General features: G+C 42.6%; 1 long non-coding RNA gene across 4 annotated transcripts in view; it reads left to right on the top strand.

Moving 5' to 3' along the window:
• Positions 1–21,395, top strand: part of LOC138780951 (uncharacterized) — a 244,515-nt gene that overhangs the window by 46,215 nt on the left and 176,905 nt on the right. The window contains exons 3-4 of one of the 4 annotated variants that reach the window (XR_011361612.1): positions 1,316–1,597; positions 1,680–1,753. The exons of the other annotated variants lie outside the window; for them this stretch is intronic. This is a non-coding gene — a long non-coding RNA (uncharacterized lncRNA). Of the gene's footprint in view, positions 1–1,315; positions 1,598–1,679; positions 1,754–21,395 lie in introns of those variants that run through there. 4 annotated transcript variants of the gene reach the window in all.

Consider the following 21,395-nt stretch of genomic DNA (forward strand, 5'->3'; position numbering starts at 1 on the left):
TGATGGATGGAGACGTACTGCCGGGGCTAACGTCAGCTATTAAAGCATGGCGTCCAGCTACTTCCTGTATCGGCATTTGCTGTATACGTCACTTTCGGCATAGGTCAAATGCCTCAGTGACGTTGATGCCCTATGGAACGCATTTGGCGCGCCAGTGGGTAGCGTCACTTCTGGTAGTTGGAGGCGACACGGGAAATGCAGTAGCACAAAATAACGATACTGGAGCCATAAAGACAATGAGTCCTGCCCAACTGGGGATCATATACATAGTCTAAACTATAGTTCAAAAGGATGCTGGTAGTAAAACAATTAGGTATAACCCACTCAATATGGCTACTGGAACGCAAAATGCGTTCCACTATACATATCTAAGGCATGAGATCAGGACAGGGACTAAGCCCATTTGCATGGAACTTGGAGCTATGGATGGTGGCATAGATTAATGTTGCATTGAGATTAATTTTGAGAAATAGTTACTATGTATGGTGAAGACAAAACTATAATAGATGGTTGAGAATAATTATAATAATACATGCATCCAGCAATTCCAATAAACACAGATTATCATAAATGATTATGAAAGTACATGCAAATATGAGAATGAAGAATATAAAACAATGGATTGTGACTCCCTAAGTTATAGCACACATTTGTGTCCTAATATCAGGAACAATCCTGCACCACAGTAATTAATAAGCTAGAATGGGGTAAGTACACCCTAGGGGGAATTGTGGCAATGAGCTTATGAACTTACGTAGCAAAAAAGTTATACCTAACATTAAAAAGACACTGCTGACCTCATTAAAAAACTAGACGGAATACATTTAGATCAAGATATGTTGTTGGTAACATGTGAGTCACTATATACTAATATTAAACATCAAGATGGTCTGGAGGCGGTGTCATATTTTTTGCGGAATGGAGATGTGGACAATGACGCAATTGAATGCCTGACTGAGTTGCTGTCTTTTACCCTAACACACAATTTTTTCATTTTTAATGGGTCCTTCTACCTACAGCTCCAGGGAACGGCTATGGGGGTGCCTTGTGCGCCCTCGTATGCCAACCTTTTCATGGGGCTGTGGGAGAGAGACCTTCTCCTGTGAGCCCATCTCAATGGATCGTGTCGTCATGTGGGCACGATACATTGATGATGTTTTCCTGATCTGGCAGGGGAATGAAGAGGATTTACAGACCTTCATGGAAGAATTAAACAATAACACCCGTAACATCCATTTGACATATAAATGGGATGTAGAAAAAATAGATTTTTTGGACATTATGATAAAAAAAGGATTCCTCTGGTTATTTACAGACGGATGTGTATAGGAAGTCCACATCGGTGAACTAAATTCTACACGCAATGTCCTCCCACCCAACATCTACAATCAAGGCAGTACCGACTGGCCAGTAACTGAGGATCCGCCGCATTTGCTCTTCTGATGAAGACTTTGAGCGACAGGCACAGGAACTACAACGAAGGTTCCTAGACAGAGGATACAGTGAGAGAGCATTGAAGAAAGCATATAAACGAGCCAAGACAATAGACAGACAACAGTTAATTCACACATCTATCTCGAGGAGGTCAGACAATCAGGTAAGATATATTACTAACTACCATGGCCAATGGCAAAAAATGAGGGAAGTGATGCAACAATATTGGCCTGTTTTATTATCAGATACTACTCTACAGAAATACTAACCGAAGACACCGTCGATTACTGCCAGAAGATCTGCCAACCTAAAAGGGAAGTTAAAAAAAGTCACTATCCTGGACAACAAAGGAATCCCTTCAAAACTAGAGGACCAAAGTGGGGGTGTACCCCATGTGGGAAATGTGTGGCATGCCCTAACATCGAATGGGCCACGAATTTCACCGACTCTTCTGGTCAGCATACATATGACATTTGGCAGACTATCACATGTGTCACAAGGTATGTGATTTACTACGCTACATGCCCCTGTACTAAGATATATTTTGGACTTACAAGTCGAGCTTTGAAGATACGCGTTCGAGAGCACATGAGGGACATTGAAACTGCACGCAATGAGAATATGCATACTAATTTAAAACCTGTAACACGGCATTTCAAAAGGTACCACGATTGCAATTCCTACACACCTGGCTCAATGCGAAGCTAAATAGATATGGAAGTTTAAGATTGTGTATCCTATGGGCATGAATGAGGTTCTGAGCTTCGCTCCGTTTCTGAATTAAGGTGCAAGATCCTGAGTTTTCTTGTCCAAGTCCCAATGGTTTTAATCTTTTTATCATTTAAATAATTTTAATTAATATTTGTATGTTTTTTTCTTGCGCCATTCTATGGATGTTACAGACAAAGTATATGAAGTTGAAAATGACGGAAAAGACTCTTTTTCTCCCCGTCCTTTTCTCCTCCCTTTTTTTTCCCCCCCAATTCACACCATGCGATTTTTTTGCACCCTATGCGTTTTTGTTGCGTTTTTTGTGATTTTGTTATAATTAATTTGTTCGGCACCACACATAACACATATTTTTCTTTTTTAGTACACTAGCTCAGCTGCACATAATATTTGATATATTCCATATATGCATATTTATTTGATATATAATTCATATTTTCTTATTCATTTATAAAAAAAATTTCACATAAATATATAGTTTTATTAATTTCTTTAGATAGACTTTTCATTCACATAATAACTCATACACTTAAATTATGGTCACGATTTTAGTTCTTAATTTATTACCCACTTATATTTAGAATGGAATCTTTTTTTAACACAATGATCACACGAGTACACTATGCACTTTATCAATAGGAGGGGGTATGAAACATCCTATTCATAATTTTCGCTCTATCTAACAATCCGTGACAATTAGTGACCAAGATATACTGGCATGCCTTGCATGCCCCGCACCTATAAGTACCCATCAGTCTGGTTTGTCGCAACCATATCGTTGAGGTTGTGGGAGAAAAATGGCTATTGACCAAATGGTCTCCCAGATTTCTCCCTCGTCTGTAGGTAACCCTGGGTTTCTCATCAATCAAGGTAGCAACTATAGGGTCCGCCTTTAGTATTGGCCAAAACTGGTCCAATATCTCCATAATTTGTTGTGCTGAAGAATCATAGGTCCCTATGACTCTCAGTTTCAGGTCCTCGTTGACTTGATCTTTGGGGACCAATAGGGTACGCCTATACTTCTTTAGTGCATTCTGTTATGCTTTTTTCAGAACCCCGGACGGATATCCATGGTCCTGAAAACGTTGCTGTAAAACAGCTGCCTCTTTTTTGAATGCTTAAGGAGAGAAGCAATTTCTGCGCTCTCTAAAATATTGTCCCTTTGGTATTCCTCTCCTTAGAGGAAAGGCGTGATTGCTGTCCCATTTTAGCAGGGTGTTAACTGCCATGGGTTTACGATAGACCGAGGTTTTAATATGGCCACCTTCCCCTCTTTCCAAAAGGACATCTAGGAAGCAAAGTTTGTCAGTTTGTATCTCAAAGGTAAATTATATTCAATATTGTTGTCATTAAGTGTGTGCATGAAGTCCTCAAACTGATGGCGTGCACCCGACCAGAGAACCAAGACGTTGTCTATATATCTGCCCCATAGCTGAATATGTTCATGATAGACGTTCATAGATTCACCAAATACGATCTCCTCCTCCCACCAGCCCAGGAACAAGTTGGCATACATGGGCGCCACTGGAGCGCCCATCGCTGTGCCCCTGAGCTGGTGGAAGATCTGGGAGGAGAAGGTAAAGTAGTTTTTGGTGAGTACAAATTCCAACAAGGACAGAATTAGATCATTGTGGGGTATATGATGGATGCTCCGGCTTTTGAGGAAATGTTTCACTGCCTGTAATCCAAGATGGTGTGGGATTGAACTGTAGTGAGTTCAATTGGTCAATTAAGGAACTCAATTTGGCCGAATCCAAAATGGATTTCAGTTGTTTCTGAAAATGTGTAGTGGGATTTGACCTTAAAAAAGCATAGTTTGATCGATCCCTCAGTACTTGTTGACACTCACATATTTCTCTTGATCAAGGATCACTAGGTTCCCACCCTCGTCAGATGGCTTGATAACAAGGGATCTATTTTTCTCCAATGTCACTAGGGCCTTCCTCTCTTCGAATGTAAGATTGTAGTCCATATGTGTACTCCTGGGTTCAAGTTGATCTATGGCTTGGGTTACAACCCGTACAAATGTGTCTATCACACCTCATCACTCAAGGAAGGCATCCTGGTACTTTTCTTCCTACAATCGGTGATTGGTCCTTTACCCTCAGGTCTCTCTTGTTTATGTAGTAAAGACGTCAGGATATTGATGCCTTCAAAATCTGGATAATCCAATTGCAAATCCTGGAAAGTTCTTTGATTTTTTATCAAAAAGAACTTCTTCCACTTGAGGGATCTGGCGAAAAGATGTAAATCTTTGACCCAACCGAACTTGTCTACTTTATTTGTGGGGATAAATGATAGTCCTTTTTGTAAAAGACTGGTTTCTGCAGAGGAAAGAACATATTGGGATAAATTAATGATTTGGTTATCCTTGGAAAATCTTTCATTGTCCGTCATCCCCGAGGAGGAGGGGGATGACCTTTCTCCAAAAAAAGAGGTGCATAAGTTGTAGTAGAGGTAGACAGGGCAGAAGAATAGGAGGAATACACATTGTAGTTTTGACCTCTGTTTCTTTGGTATCTGCCACCTCGTCCTCTTGGTGGGCCCCATGATCACCTCCCTCTGTTTCTTGTCGGGTAGGGCGATCTCTTGTTATTTTGTTTACGGGGTTCCGAATCTGATACTTCTGTGTCTGAAGAGTATACTTTACTGTCCGTGCCTCCTTGATATGGATTGGTCAAAAATTAGTATGCCTTATTCTCTTTGAATTCTGTGATACCCTTGACAAATTGACGGTGTTTGCGTTCCTTTAGAGTATGCTTGAATTTTTCAGTTTTGTTCTGTAGATCTGTTTCCTTTTTGGAAGTTCAGAATCTCCACTTAGACTTACAGCAGTGGTAATGGTTTTTTGAAGTTTTTTTGTGTTCGTCGCTAGAGTAAATTTTTCTGCATCCAATAGAAGGTTCATGAATCGAAGAGAGCTAATACACTGACCTGCCACTTTATTAGGTACACAATGCTAGTAACGGGTTAGACCCCCTTTTGCCTTCAGAACTGCCTCAATTCTTGGTGGCATAGATACAACAAGGTGCTGGAAGCATTCCTCAGAGATTTTGGTCCATATTAACATGATGGCATCACACAGTTGCCGCAGATTTGTCGGCTGCACATCCATGATGCGAACCACATCCCAAAGATGCTCTATTGGATTGAGATCTGGTGACTGTGGAGGCCATTGGAGTACAGTGAACTCATTGTCATGTTCAAGAAACCAGTCTGAGATGATTCTAGCTTTATGACATGGCGCATTATCCTGCTGAAAGTAGCCATCAGATGTTGGGTACATTGTGGTCATAAAGGGATGGACATGGTCAGCAACAATACTCAGGTAGGCTGTGGCGTTGCAACGATGCTCAATTGGTACCAAAAGGCCCAAAGAGTGCCAAGAAAATGTTCCCCACACCATGACACCACCACCACCAGCCTGAACCGTTGATACAAGGCAGGATGGATCCATGCTTTCATGTTGTTGACGCCAAATTCTGACCCTACCATCCGAATGTCGCAGCAGAAATCGGGACTCATCAGACCAGGCAACGTTTTTCCAATCTTCTACTGTCCAGATTCGATGAGCTTGTGCAAATTGTAACCTCAGTTTCCTGTTCTTAGCTAAAAGGAGTGGCACCCGGTGTGGTCTTCTGCTGCTGTAGCCCATCTGCCTCAAAGTTGGAGGTACTGTGCATTCAGAGATGCTCTTCTGCCTACCTTGGTTGTAACTGTTGGCTATTTGAGTCACTGTTGCCTTTCTATCAGCTCGAACCAGTCTGCCCATTCTCCTCTGACCTCTGGCGTCAACAAGGCATTTCCGCCCACAGAACTGCCGCTCACTGGATGTTTTTTCTTTTTCGGACCATTCTCTGTAAACCCTAGAGATGGTTGTGCGTGAAAATCCCAGTAGATCAGCAGTTTCTGAAATCCTCAGACCAGCCCTTCTGGCACCAACAACCATGCCACGTTCAAAGGCCCTCAAATCACCTTTCTTCCCCATACTGATGCTCGGTTTGAACTGCAGGAGATTGTCTTGACCATGTCTACATGCCTAAATGCACTGAGTTGCCGCCATGTGATTGGCTGATTAGAAATTAAGTGGTAACGTGCAGTTGGACAGGTGTACCTAATAAAGTGGCCGGTGAGTGTAGTTGCTTCTTGTTCCCATTTTTGCATTAGATCAGTTGTTCTTGATCTCTCTGCTGGCACTATTCCTTTTCTCATACCACGTGGTACGATACAGAGCTGATACCAATGATGGAATAGAATGGTGTATAGAGCTGATACCAGTGATGGAATAGAATGGTGTATAGATCCTGATACCAATGATGGAATAGAATGGTGTATAGAGCTGATACCAGTGATGGAATAGAATGGTGTACAAAGCTGATACCAATTATGTAATAGAATGGTGTATAGAGCTGATACCATTGATAGAATAGAATGGTGTATAGATCTTGATACTTATAAATAAATACAATGATGTACAGAGCTGATACCATTGATGTAAAAGAAAGGTGTATACAGCAGATACTGTAGTTATGTTATACTTTAGACGGTTCAAAGAAGAGTTTTAGGGCTGAGCAATGCTTCCCATATGTAGGGATGTACTAAAAAGTTCCTAATACAGTACTTTTTGCTGTATGAATGCTTACTTGTGAAACACGTGATAAAATACATGATTGTGTGCTCTTTCATCATTATATGTAAATGTATGCTGTTCATGTTCCTACTTCAATTAGACACTTAATTCTGCATTTTCTATACTTTGTTTTTTGACACGACCACCCCATTAAAAAAAGATTCATTTTTTTGCGCAAAATTAGGTGGTCGGCTCTTAAAGTTTTCACTGTATATGGAAATTCATGTGATTATACAGACTGTTGTTATTATAAGGAGGTCCTCCATACAGCAATTCCAATCTTGCTGTCAGAAATATGTTTAAATGATAGGTACTCTAAAACTCATTAAATATTTATTTTACATCTTTCTCCATTGGTAATAATGTTCATTCTTTTTGTTCATTCTTTTAAAGGGGGTTTCCAGGAAAAATTAACTTTTCTCCTATCCACAGGATACCCCTTTAAGTACTGTATGTCCCTGAGTTAGTGCTTAGTGCACGGCTCCACCACTTGTAGTCTAGCTCCTCCCACCCATGTAATTGATTACACGGACATCACCACAGGTCCTTCAGCCAACACTCCCCAGGGGATCCCGTCCTACAGCAGCCCAGGTGTCCTGTCTCTCCTGTCTATCAGAGTCCTGGCAGGGAGGAGCAGGAGTCAGGACAGGGCTGTTAGTTAGCAGCAGGATGGTGAGAGGGCACTCAGCTGCTGCATCCACAGGTGAGCGAGGGCATTCCCAGCTAGAGAAAGGTGTGGTCTGCTGGGAGAGGAGGGGGCGGCAGACAGTCACAGCAATCGCTCAGCATCCTAGGTGAGGAGCCGTCTCCCTTTCTGACAACAGGGGGCGCCGCCTGAGATCCCCACTTCAAGTGGCCTCATGGATGAAGTGCCACTGGCTGTATTTATTATCCTGTAGAGTAATATCCCTGTCACTTATACTCAATTCTTACATTTAAAAAAAATAATTAAATTAGTTTAATTGTTCACCGTGCAGCATTATGGTTATGGGAATCCTATACTTTCATCCATTTTATTGCTTCTTGCCCCCAGGAATGCTGATTTTCAGTACCCCGGCTCCTGCCCTTTGTGTCGCCTACTTCAAAAATGGCCGACGGCGCTGTGCACTCCCATATGCAATGGCTGGGCGTATCTATGTAAATGCTACAAAAAGGCTTTGTTCCTACCTATGTTGGAGGATGGACGGTGGCACTAAACAGCAGGGCCTGAGTGGACATAAAATGGCTGCAGGCAGTGTGGATTGCTGTTGGCACCTTTTGTCCACTCAAATCCTGCCACCTAAGTGGAAAGCAGCCAGGAAGCTGAGGGACCCCATTAAGCTGAATAGCATGTGTTGGGGGTCCCAATGTTTAGTTGACCTCCCTGCTGAGTTTTTGTGCAGTGAACGGAGCCTGTGAGGGAGGCAGATGTGTATGAAGGGCAGAGGGCAGCAGCCATTTTCCTATTGCATCTACTTAGCTGGTATAATCTCCAGTGACAGTTGTGGGTGCTCAGTGGCGGCAGTGGTAGGGTGTCGGCCTCCGGAGCTGACATCAAGGGTTCAAATCCCTTCACCCACATTTTTATTTTTTCACCCCTTCCCCTCCTTTACATTTTAGGCTTATTGGATCTCAAGTATTATCTTACCACTTTGGCGAACCAGAACACACTATATACAGCCTTGCCTTCATCCCTCCTTGCTCATCATCTACAACTTGGTGCCTACATATATACTAGCCCTCAAGAAGCCATTACCTGTCAAACATACCTCCTTTATGGCCGGGGTTCCTCTTCTAGTCTTTTTCATTTCATTTCTTTGCATTTAGATATTCCTGAGTATTCTTTGGATATTGTAGGTTTTTCTTGCATGTGCCATCTATTTGCCAGTGGGGTATACCCACTATAGATATCAGTGGCTTATTCTTATTTTCGTATTAGAATCACAAGGATTGAACCTTTAGGCCTATAGTATTGTATACTATGTAGTCATATCTTTACACTCTCGGTGAGGTTTTCATGGATTAGGCAGCAATGAGGATGTTCCCTTACCTGTTTGCCTATCAGCTTTCGCATATATATTTATACTTACCTTACCAACCCTTCCTCTGATATGACGGCCGTTCATGTAGAGTGATCCTAACTTGTTTGTTGTATTGCTTACAGGTTCCACATGTTGTATGTAATTGTATGTCATTTTATGTAAGTTTTTTTCCCCCTTCATATACAAAGGTTTTTTCGAAAAATTTATGGCGCAGACATGAAAACTGGGGAGGGGTTTAAAAAAAAGAATAAGAAAGAAAAGTATTGCATATATCATGCATTTAAGTCAGAAGGTATACATCAACATTCTCGATTAGAGCAATACTATTAAACACATCCAACTTTGTGTGAATCCTCTAACATCAGCTATATAAAAGTTATAGTGAAGGGAAAGGCCTATCATATACTTATGGTAAATGTAACCTTCTCAGCATTACACTAAAGAAGGTGATAGACAATTACAGTAGGCCGCGTCACACAACTTATTAATGGAAATATTATGGAGGATCATGTGTGTTATATAGACTGTAACTGGTATAAGGAAATGCTCTGAACAGCAACTCCAATCCAGCTGTCCCACTGCTGAGCTGACTAGAATGGAGTTGATAGAGTGAAACCACCCGAGCAGACCAAATCTTTGAGAAGATCCCATTTCCAGACCATTTTTTTTTGTGACTGATTTGTTCACCACTGTTTCCTATAGACAGTGCCTCTCTTTGAGAAGATCACCCCCTGGTCCGACCAAAGACCACTTTTTAGTGCAGATTTTGTAGTTGAAGATCCCCATAAAAAGACGATAAGTAGGACTTATATGTTACAATTGCTCCCCGACAGCGCTAACAAGGCCATGATGAAAGAGGAGGAAGCGCAAGAGCAGGAAAGGAGAGGGTGGAGGAGAGAAGGAGGAGGCATGGCTGGGCTGGGAGGAGGAAGAAAGATGTATGGAACTTATACCAGTGATGTAATAGAATGGTGTATAGAGCTGATAGCAGTGATGTAATAGAATGGTGTATAGAGCTGATACCAGTAATGTAATAGAATGGTGTACAGAGGTGATACTAGTTATGTATTTGAATGGTTTTATAGTGCTGATACCAGTGATGTAACAGAATAGGGTAAAGATCCTGATACAAGAGATGTAATAGAATGGTGTATAGGACTTATACCAGTAATGTAATAGAATGGTGTATAGAGCTGATACCAGTGATGGAATAGAATGGTGTATAGATCCTGATACCAGTGATGGAATAGAATGGTGTATAGATCCTGATACCAGTGATGGAATAAAATGGTGTATAGATCCTGATACCAGTAATGGAATAGAATGGTGTATAGATCCTGATACCAGTGATGGAAAAGAATGGTGTATAGATCCTGATACCAGTGATGGAATAGAAGGGTGTATAGATCCTGATACCAGTGATGGAATAGAATGGTGTATAGATTCTGATACCAGTGATGGAATAGAATGGTGTATAGATCCTGATACCAGTGATGAAATAGAATGGTATACAGATCCTGAAACATAAGATGTAATATAATGGTGTATAGAGCCTCTATCAGTAATGTAATGATGTACAGAGCTGATACCAGTGATTTAATAGAATGGTGTACAGAGTAGGGATGCACGATGCACCGAAATATCGATACTACTATCTATATTTCGGGCAAAAAAACGATTCAATACCAGGATTTCCTGGTATCGATACTTAATGTTACGCTGCATAATAGTGCAGTGCATAAAGTACAGTGCAGAGAACACGGACGGCGGCTACCTGAGCGCCGGCTGTGTTCTCTGTATGCCTCTCCCTGCCCCCTGCGGTCACCTCCGCTGCGCAGCTCTCCCTCAGCTCCCGGCGGCGCCATTTTCAAATAGTCGGCACTTGTGTAGATGCGGCTGTCACACTGACAGCGGCATCTAACCACTCCGTATGCAGCAGGGGTGGCTACTGTGTGTAGCAGACCCCCGCTGCCGGTGTCTTTCTGATAATAGAGTCCGGCTCGGCCAGACTCTGTTATCAGGGAAATGATTTATGCAGCGGAGCCGGAGCTGCACAGAGGTCTGGGGGCTGGGGAGAGAAGACTGAGAGCATGAGGTCCCGGAGAGGAGGACGGAGGAGGCGGCTGGGGAGAGAAGACTGAGAGCAGGAGGTCCCGGAAAGGAGGATGGAGGAGGCGGGTGGATGTGCAGCACATGTGAGATCCAGCCGGCTGGCAGGTGGGGGAGGGGACGGGGCTGTAAGGAGCAGACATCAGTGATGTGGGGGGTGACAAGGGGGGTCGGCCTTGCTCTGGCTATAGTATGTGTGCGATCCTGTGTGACCTCCTCTTCCTCAGCAATTTTGGTGATTGGTGCAGATAGCAGCTGTGTGGGCAGTCAAGGTATCTGATGCAGCAGAGCTGTCCTAGTGATATCTGATGCAGCAGAGCTGTCTTAGTGTTATCTGATGCAGCAGAGCTGTCTTAGTGATAGCTGATGTAGCAGAGCTGTCTTAGTGTTATCTGATGCAGCAGAGCTGTCTTAGTGTTATCTAATGCAGCAGAGCTGTCTTAGTGTTATCTAATGCAGCAGAGCTGTCTTAGTGATAGCTGATGCAGCAGAGCTGTCTTAGTGTTATCTGATGCAGCAGAGCTGTCTTAGTGTTATCTGATGCAGCAGAGCTGTCTTAGTGATATCTGATGCAGCAGAGCTGTCTTAGTGATAGCTGATGCAGCAGAGCTGTCTTAGTGATAGCTGATGCAGCAGAGCTGTCTTAGTGATAGCTGATGCAGCAGAGCTGTCTTAGTGATAGCTGATGCAGCAGAGCTGTCTTAGTGATAGCTGATGTAGCAGAGCTGTCTTAGTGATAGCCGATGTAGCAGAGCTGTCTTAGTGATAGCTGATGTAGCAGAGCTGTCTTAGTGATAGCTGATGTAGCAGAGCTGTCTTAGTGATAGCTGATGTAGCAAAGCTGTCTTAGTGATATTGGATGTAGCAGAGCTGTCTTAGTGATAGCTGATGTAGCAGAGCTGTCTTAGTGATAGCTGATGCAGCAGAGCTGTCTTAGTGATAGCTGATGTAGCAGAGCTGTCTTAGTGATAGCTGATGCAGCAGAGCTGTCTTAGTGATAGCTGATGTAGCAGAGTGTCTTAGACAGATATCACTAACTTTATTTTTAACACAATAAAATAAAAATAGTCCAAAAATTGGTATCACTGTAATAGTGCAGGGGTATTATATTTCTACCACTGTATTTTGTTTTGTTTTTTTATACTTTACTAAGTATCGAACTGGTATTGAGTATCGAAATAAAAAAGTTAGTATCGGTATCAAACTCAAAATTCTGGTATCGTGACATCACTAGTACTGAGCTGATAGCAGTGATGGAATAGAATGGTGTATAGATTCTCATACTTGTGATGGAATACAATGGTGTACAGAGCTGATACCAGTGATGGAATACAATAGTGTACAGAGCTGATACCAGTGATGGAATAGAATGGTGTATAGATCCTGATACCAGTGATAGAACAGAATGGTGTACAGAGCTGATACCAGTGATGTAATGAAATGGTGTATAGAGCTGATACCAGTAATGCAATGCAATGGTGTACAGAGCTGATACCAATGATAGAATAGAATGGTGTACAGAGCTGATATCAATGATGTAATGGAATGGTGTACAGAGTTGATACCAGTGATGTAATGGAATGGTGTATAGAGCTGACACCAGTTATGTAATACAATGGTGTACAGAGCTGCTACCAGTGATGGAATAGAATTGTGTATAGATCCTGATACCAGTGATAGAACAGAATGGTGTACAGAGCTGATACCAGTGATGGAATAGAATGGAGTATACAGCAGATACTGTACTTATGTTATACTTTAGTCGGTTCCAAGAAGAGTCTTAGGGCTGGGCAATGCTTCCCATATGTAGGGATGTAAGTTCCTAATACAGTACTTTTTGCTGTATGAATGCTTAATCGTGAAACACGTGATTATGTTCATGATTGTGTGCTCTTTTATCATTATTTATGTGTAAATGTATGCTGTTCATGTTCCTGCTACAATTAGGCACTTAATTCTGCATTTCCTATACTTAGTTTTTTGACAAGACCACCCCATTACAAAAAGATATATTTTTTTGTGCAAAATTGGGTGGTCGGCTCTTAGAGTTTTTACTGTATATGGAAATTCATGTGATTATACAGACTGTTGTTATTATAAGGAGGTCCTCCATACAGCAATTCCAATCTTGCTGTCAGAAATATGTTTAAATGATAGGTACTCTAAAACTCATTAAGGTTACAAACCCACTTGGGGGGTCTGCAGCGAGTCTCCATGCTGCGTTTTTGCAGCGAGACTCGCTGCAGATCCCGGCCCTATACTTTTAATGGCAGACAAACACGCAGCAGGGATGTACATCCCTGCTGCGAATTTGTCTGCAGCCCTCCCCATTAACCCCCCGGCCGACAGAGCTGATACTTCACCTGATCCCGGCTCCGGCGGTTCCCGATGTCTTCAGCAAGCCGGAGCGGGGACCAGGTGAAGTATATGCTCCAGCCAGCCGCCCGCAGCCCCGGCCGCCCGATCGCAGGAGTCAGGACAGGGCTGTTAGTTAGCAGCAGGATGGTGAGAGGGCACTCAGCTGCTGCATCCACAGGTGAGCGAGGGCATTCCCAGCTAGAGAAAGGTGTGGTCTGCTGGGAGAGAAGGGGGCGGCAGACAGTCACAGCAATCGCTCAGCATCCTAGGTGAGGAGCCGTCTCCCTTTCTGACAACAGGGGGCGCCACCTGAGGTCTCCACTTCAAGTGGCCTCATGGATGAAGTGCCACTGGCTGTATTTATTATCCTGTAGAGTAATATCGCTGTCACTTATACTCAGTTCTCACGATTTCTTTTAATTCCCCCCAGTTATGTTCACTATGGTACTAGGGATGTCACGATACCAGAATTTTGAGTTAGATACCAATACCACCTTTTTTATTTCGATACTCAATACCATTTTGATACTTGGCGTATAACGATCCCCCCCTCCCCATAATGATTCAATATAATGCCCCTCCCCCCCCAACTGCAGATATAACGCTCCCCAATGTTCACTATGTAATATAGCTGACATGTTATCTTTATTCTTCAGGTCGGTACTATTACAATGGTACAATATATTTTTATTTTAATTTACAACTTACACTGTACAAATGTTACAAAAGTTACGTATCTTGTAGTTTTTTTTTTTACAATACATGTGCTTAAAATTGCTGTTTTTTGATTCTCATAACTTTTTCAAAATCTTTCAGCCTGTAGGGCTGTCTGAGAGTCGTTTTTTAGTGCGCAATGATTTGCAGCTTTAAACACTGTATACTGTGCGAGATTGGGAAGGTAGTATGGCTGACACACAGTATAGTATGTTGGGGGTAGTAGTTGTATGGCTGACACGCAGTATAGTAGGTTGGGGGTAGTAGTTGTATGGGTGACACGCAGTATAGTAGGTTGGGGGTAGTAGTTGTATGGGTGACACGCAGTATAGTAGGTTGGGGGTAGTAGTTGTATGGCTGACACGCAGTATAGTAGGTTGGGGGTAGTAGTTGTATCGCTGACGCACAGTAAAGTATGTTGGGGGTAGTAGTAGTATGGCTGACACATAACATTAGTATAGTATATTGGGGATAGTAGTTGTATGGTTGACACATAGCTATACAACTACTATCCCCAATATACTATCCTAGTGCTGACCCTGCACTAGTATAGTACATTGGGGATAGTAATAGATGTAGTGGAGCAGAACCTTTACCTCCTGCTCTATGCTGCTTGGTCCTGGCGTCAGTCCCCCCTCCCTCCCCGCTCCGCTGTGACTCCCGGCCCCCGCACACAGGCCGCAGCCTCTTTACTATGGGACAATCTTTAAAGCAATCGGCTGCGGCGTACGGAGCGGCTCGGATGCTGCTGACAAATGACATAGGCATCTACACAGTTAAATAGCCGATGTAACTGTGTAGATGCCGCTGTAAAGTGTCTGCAGCATCCGAGCCGCTCCGTACGCCGCAGCCGATTGCTTTAGAGATTGTCCCGTAGTGAGGAGGCTGCAGCCTGTGTGCGGGGGTCGGGAGTCACAGCGGAGCACAGCCCAGTATGAATACCGCTCCGTAGTGACAGCGGCATGCTGTACCCGGACGGCCCCCGCTGGTTGCAGAACAGGGGTCGGCCAGTGGGTAGTATGGGGTTAACCCCAGGCCGTGACACATGTGCTGTGGCACGCTGGCTCACTGACCTGCTTGACCGGGCAGCATGGAGATGGAGCAGAAGCTGGTGAGTTGGTGAGCCGCGCGGGGGAGAGAGATGACACCGGGACCAGGCAGCATGGAGAAGGAGTTGGTGAGCCGCACAGGGGGTGGGGAGCGCACAGAGAGCACAGCCGGCGCTCAGATGGCCGCCGGCTCTGTTCTCTGCACTATACTCTATGTTAAGCTGCGCTATTGCACATCTGCGCTATTGCACATCAAAGTATCGATACCAGGAAATCCTGGTACCGACAGTAGTATCGATATTTCGGTGCATATATATGGTACATTGATGTGTATTACACCTTACTACGCCACAGTTGGGTTTAATTGTTCACCGTTCATCGTTATGGTTATGGGAATCCTATACTTACATCCATTTTATTGCTTCTTGCCCCCAGGAATGCTGATTTTCAGTCCCCCGGCTCCTGCCCTTTGTGTCGCCCACTTCCAAAATGGTTGACGGCACTGTGCACTCCCATATGCATGGGCTGGGCGTATCTGTGTAAATGCCACAAAAAGGCTTTGTTCCTACCTATGTTGGAGGATGCTCGGTGGCACTAAACAGCAGGGCCTGAGTGGACATAAAAAGGCTGCAGGCAGTGTGGATTGTTGTTGGCTCCTTCTGTCCACTCAAATCCTGCCACCTAAGTGGAAAGCAGCCAGGAAGCTGAGGGACCCCATTAAGCTGAATAGCATGTGTTGGGGGGTCCAATGTTTAGTTGACCTTCCTGCTGAGTTTTTGTGCAGTGAATGGAGCCTGTGAGGGAGGCAGATGTGTATGAAGGGCAGAGGGCAGCAGCCATTTTCCTATTGCATCTACTTAGCTGGCTCCAGCTCCAGTGACAGTTGTGGGTGCTCAGTGGCGGCAGTGGTAGGGTGTCGGCCTCCAGAGCTGACATCAAGGGTTCAAATCCCTTCACCCACACTTTTTTTTTCACCCCCTCCTTTACATTTTAGGCTTGTTGGATCTCCACTATTATCTTACCACTTTGGCGAACCAGAACACACTATATACAGCCTTGCCTTCATCCCTCCTTGCTCATCATCTACAACTTGGTGCCTACATATAAACTAATATGCAAAAGAGGAGCCCGTGGAGCCTTATTGAAGAGTCTCAAAACACAGGACTAGCCAGATATCCCTCCGGGAAGGACCCAGCCAAGGGGCAGCTCCTGTTAGGAAACCACCAAAACCACCATATTAAGTGGCCCTATAAGTCAATGTAATGAGAAGGGATAAGCCAAGTCTAGGGTTTCGGGGCGTTGCCCCTCATCAGTGTGGAGCAGGATTCAGGCTAGGTGGAAGCAATGCCTAGTGGCAAAGAGGAGCCCTCTTTTGCATATTTGTGATTCCCAGGGGGCAATGCACCTAGGATTTCACTGCACTGAGCGCTTTCACTAGCAGCCGGCAGTGTTGTCGTTTGGCTGGTCTCCCTGAGTTCAGCAATCTGTTTCTCTTATACATATATACTGTCTCTCAAGAAGCCATTGCCTGTCAAACATACCTCCTTTATGGCCGGGGTTCCTTTTCTAGTCTTTTTCATTTCATTTCTTCACATTTAGATATTCCTGAGTATTCTTTTGATATTGTACGTTTTTCTTGCATGTGCCATCTATTTGCCAGTGGGGTATACCCACTATAGATATCAGTGGCTTATTCTTATTTTCATATTAGAATCACAAGGATTGAACCTTTAGGCCTATAGTATTGTATACTATGTAGTCATATCTTTACACTCTCTGTGAGGTTTTCATGGATTAGGCAGCAATGAGGATGTTCCCTTACCTGTTTGCCTATCAGCTTTGGCTTATATATTTATACTTACCTTACCAACCCTTCCTCTGATATGACGGCCGTTCATGTAGAGTGATCCTAACTTGTTTGTTGTGCTGCTGACAGGTTCCACATGTTGTATGTAATTGTATGTCATTTTATGTAAGTTTTTTTCCCCCTCCATATACAAGGTTTTATTGAAAAATTAAGAGCACATACATGAAAACTGGGGGAGGGGTTTTAAAAAAAGATTAAGAAAGAAAAGTATTGCATATATCATGCATTTAAGTCAGAAGGTATACATCAACATTCTCGATTAGAGCAATACTATTAAACACATCCAACTTTGTGTGAATTCTCTAACATCAGCTATATAAAAGTTATAGTGAAGGGAAAGGCCTATCATATACTTATGGCAAATGTAACCTTCTCAGCATTACACTAAAGAAGGTGATAGACAATTACAGTAGGTCGCGTCACACAACTTATTAATGGAAATATTATGGAGGATCATGTGTGTTATATAGACTGTAACTAGTATAAGGAAATGCTCTGAACAGCAACTCCAATCCAGCTGTCCCACTGCGGAGCTGACTAGAAAGGAGTTGATGTAATAGGATGGTGTACTGAGGTGATACTAGTTATGTAATCGAATGGTTTTATAGTGCTGATACCAGTGATGTAACAAAATAGGGTATAGATCCTGATACAAGAGATGTAATAGAATGGTGTATAGGGGTTATACCAGTAATGTAATAGAATGGTGTACAGAGCTGATACCATTGATGGAATAGAATGGTTTATAGATCCTGATACCAGTGATGGAATAGAATGGTGTATAGATCCTGATACCAGTGATGGAATAGAATGATGTACTGAACTGATACCAGTGATAGTATAGAATGGTGTATAGATCCTGATACAAGTAATGGAATGGAATGGTGTATAGATCCTGATACCAGTAATGTAATATAATGGTGTATAGAGCCTATACCGGTAAAGTAATAGTGTACAGAGGTGATACCAGTGATGTAATAGAATGGTGTATAGAGCTGATACCAGTGATGGAATAGAATGGAGTACAGAGCTGATACCAGTGATGGAATAGAATGGTGTATAGATCCTGATACATAAGATGTAATATAATGGTGTATAGAGCCTATAGCTGTAATGTAATGGTGTACTTTTTGCTGTATAAATGCTTACTCGTGAAACATGTTATAAAATACATGATTGTGTGCTCTTTTATCATTATTTATCTGTAAATGTATGCTGTTCATGTTCCTGCTACAATTAGACACTTAATTCTGCATTTTCTATACTTTGTTTTTTGACACGACCACCCCATTAAAAACTTTTTCCCTATCCACAGGATACCCCTTTAAGTACTGTATGTCCCTGAGTTAGTGCTTAGTGCACGGCTCCATCACTTGTAGTCTGGCTTCTCCCGCCCATGTAATTGATTACACGGACATCACCACAGGTCCTTCAGCCCTAACATCGAATGGGCCACGAATTTCACCGACTCTTCTGGTCAGCATACATATGACATTCGACAGACTATCACATGTGACACAAGGTATGTGATTTACTACGCTACATGCCCCTGTACTTAGATATATATTGGACTTACAAGTCGAGCTTTGAAGATACGCATTCGAGAGCACATGAGGGACATTGAAACTGCACGCAATGAGAATATGCATACTAATTGAAAATCTGTAGCACGGCATTTCAAAAGGTACCATGATTGCAATTCCCACCTTCTAAAGGTTAGAGGCTTTGACAAGATGAGTATAGGAGTCGGGGGGGGGGGGGGGTGATTGGAATACGCACCTGGCTCAATGCGAAGCTAAATGGATATGGAAGTTAAAGACTGTGTATCCTATTGGCATGAATGAGGTTCTGAGCTTCGCTCCGTTTCTGCATTAAGGTGCTAGATCCTGAGCTTTTTTTGTCCAAGTCCCATTGGTTTTAATCTTTTTATCATTTAAATAATTTTAATTAATATTTGTATGTTTTTTTCTTTATGTTAGAATTTTCTCTCCCACCTGCGCCATTCTATGGATGTTACAGACAAAATATATGAAGTTGAAAATGATGGAAAAAAATATTTTTCTCCCCGTCCTTTTCTCCTCCCTTTTTTTTCCCAATTCACACCATGCGATTTTTTGCACCCTATGCGTCTTTGTTGCGTTTTTTGTGATTTTGTGATAATTTATTTGTTTGGCACCAAACATAACACGTGTTTTTATTTTTTAGTACACTAGCTCACCTGCACATAATATTTCCTATATTCCACATATGCATATTTATTTGATATATAATTCATATTTTCTTATTCATTTATAAATATTTTTTCACATAAATATATAATTTTATTCATTTCTTTAGATAGATTTTTCATTCACATAATCACTCATACACCTAAATTATGGTCACGATTTTAGTTCTTAATAATTTATTACCCACTTATATTTACAATGTAATCTTTTTAAACACAATGATCACACGAGCACACTATGCACTTTATCAATAGTAGGGGGTATGAAACATCCTATTCATAATTTTCGGTCTATCTAACAATCCGTGACAATTAGTGACCAAGATATACTGGCATGCCTTGCATGCCCCGCACCTATAAGTACCCATCAGTCTGGTTTGTCGCAACCACATCGTTGAGGTTGGGGGAGAAAAATGGCTATTGACCAAATGGTCTCCCTGATTTCTCCCTCGTCTGTAGGTAACCCTGGGTTTCTCATCAATCAAGGTAGCAACTATAGGGTCCGCCTTTAGTATTGGCCAAAACGGGTCCAATATCTCCCTAATTTGTTGTGCTGAAGAATCATAGGTCCCTATGACTCTCAGTTTCAGGTCCTCGTTGACTTGATCTTTGGGGACCAATAGGGTACGCCTATCCTTCTTTAGTGCTTTCTGTTACGCTTTTTTCAGAATCCCGGACGGATATCCATGGTCCTGAAACGTTGCTGTAAAACAGCTGCCTCTTTTTTGAATGCTTCAGGGGAGGAGCAATTTCTGCGCTCTCTAAAATATTGTCTCTTTGGTATTCCTCTCCTTAGAGGAAAGGCGTGATGGCTGTCCCATTTTAGCAGGGTGTTAACTGCCATGGGTTTACGATAGACCGAGGTTTTAATATTGCCACCTTCCCCTCTTTCCAAAAGGACATCTAGGAAGCAAAGTTTGTTAGTTTGTATCTCAAAGGTAAATTTCATTCAATATTGTTGTCATTAAGTGTGTTCATGAAGTCTTTAAACTGATGGCGTGTACCCGACCAGAGAACCAAGACGTCGTCAATATATCTGCCCCATAGCTGAATATGTTCATGATAGACGTTCATAGATTCACCAAATACGATCTCCTCCTCCCACCAGCCCAGGAACAAGTTGGCATACGTGGGCGCCACTGGGGCGCCCATCGCTGTGCCCCTGAGCTGGTGGAAGATCTGGGAGGAGAAGCTAAAGTAGTTTTTGGTGAGTACAAATTCCAACAAGGACAGAATTAGATCATTGTGGGGTATACGATGGATGCTCCGGCTTTTGAGGAAATGTTTCACTGCCTGTAATCCAATATGGTGTGGGATTGAACTGTAGAGAGCCTCTACATCGACTGAGCAGAGTAGATGATGTCCTCTAAGACTACGTCCTGGATTCTCAACAACATGCCTGTGGCGTCTCTTAGGTATGAAGGGAGAGAGGTAAAAAATGGTCTCAGTACTTTGTCTAAATAGATCCCCACGTTCTAAGTAAGATTGTTAATACCGGAAACGATGGGCTGACATTTTAAGAGGTAAAACCCCTTGTGGATTTTGGAGAGCGCGTAAAAGGTGGCTAACTGTGGTTGCAATGGGTCCATAAAATCATACTCGGTTTGGTCAATTAAGGAACTCAATTTGGTTGAATCCAAAATAGATTTCAGTTGTTTCTGAAAATGTGTAGTGGGATCTGACCTTAAAAAAGCATAGTTTTATCGATCCCTCAGTACTTGTTGACACTCACATATTTCTCTTGATCAATGATCACTAGGTTTCCACCCTCGTCGGATGGCTTGATAACAAGGGATCTATTTTTCTCCAATGTCACTAGGCCTTCCTCTCTTCGAATGTAAGATTGTAGTCCGTATGTGTACTCCTGGGTTCAAGTTGATCTGTGGCTTGGGTTACACCCCGTACAAATGTGTCTATCACACCATCATTACTCAAGGAAGGCATCCTGGTACTTTTCTTCTTACAATCGGTGAATGGTCCTGTACCCTCAGGTCTCCTTGTTCATGTAGTAAAGACGTCAGGATATTGATGCCTTCAAAGTCTAGATAATCCGATTGCAAATCCTGGAAAGTTCTTTGATTTTTCATAAAAAAAACCTTCTTCCACTTGAGGGATCTGGCGAAAAGATGTATATCTTTGACCCAACCGTACTGGTCTACTTTATTTGTGGGGATAAATGATAGTCCTTTTTGTAAAAGACTGATTTCTGCAGAGGAAAGAACATATTGGGATAAATTAATGATTTGGTTATCCTTGG

The sequence above is a fragment of the Dendropsophus ebraccatus genome, chromosome 1, assembly GCF_027789765.1.
Source record: "Dendropsophus ebraccatus isolate aDenEbr1 chromosome 1, aDenEbr1.pat, whole genome shotgun sequence".
Lineage (NCBI taxonomy): Eukaryota > Metazoa > Chordata > Amphibia > Anura > Hylidae > Dendropsophus > Dendropsophus ebraccatus.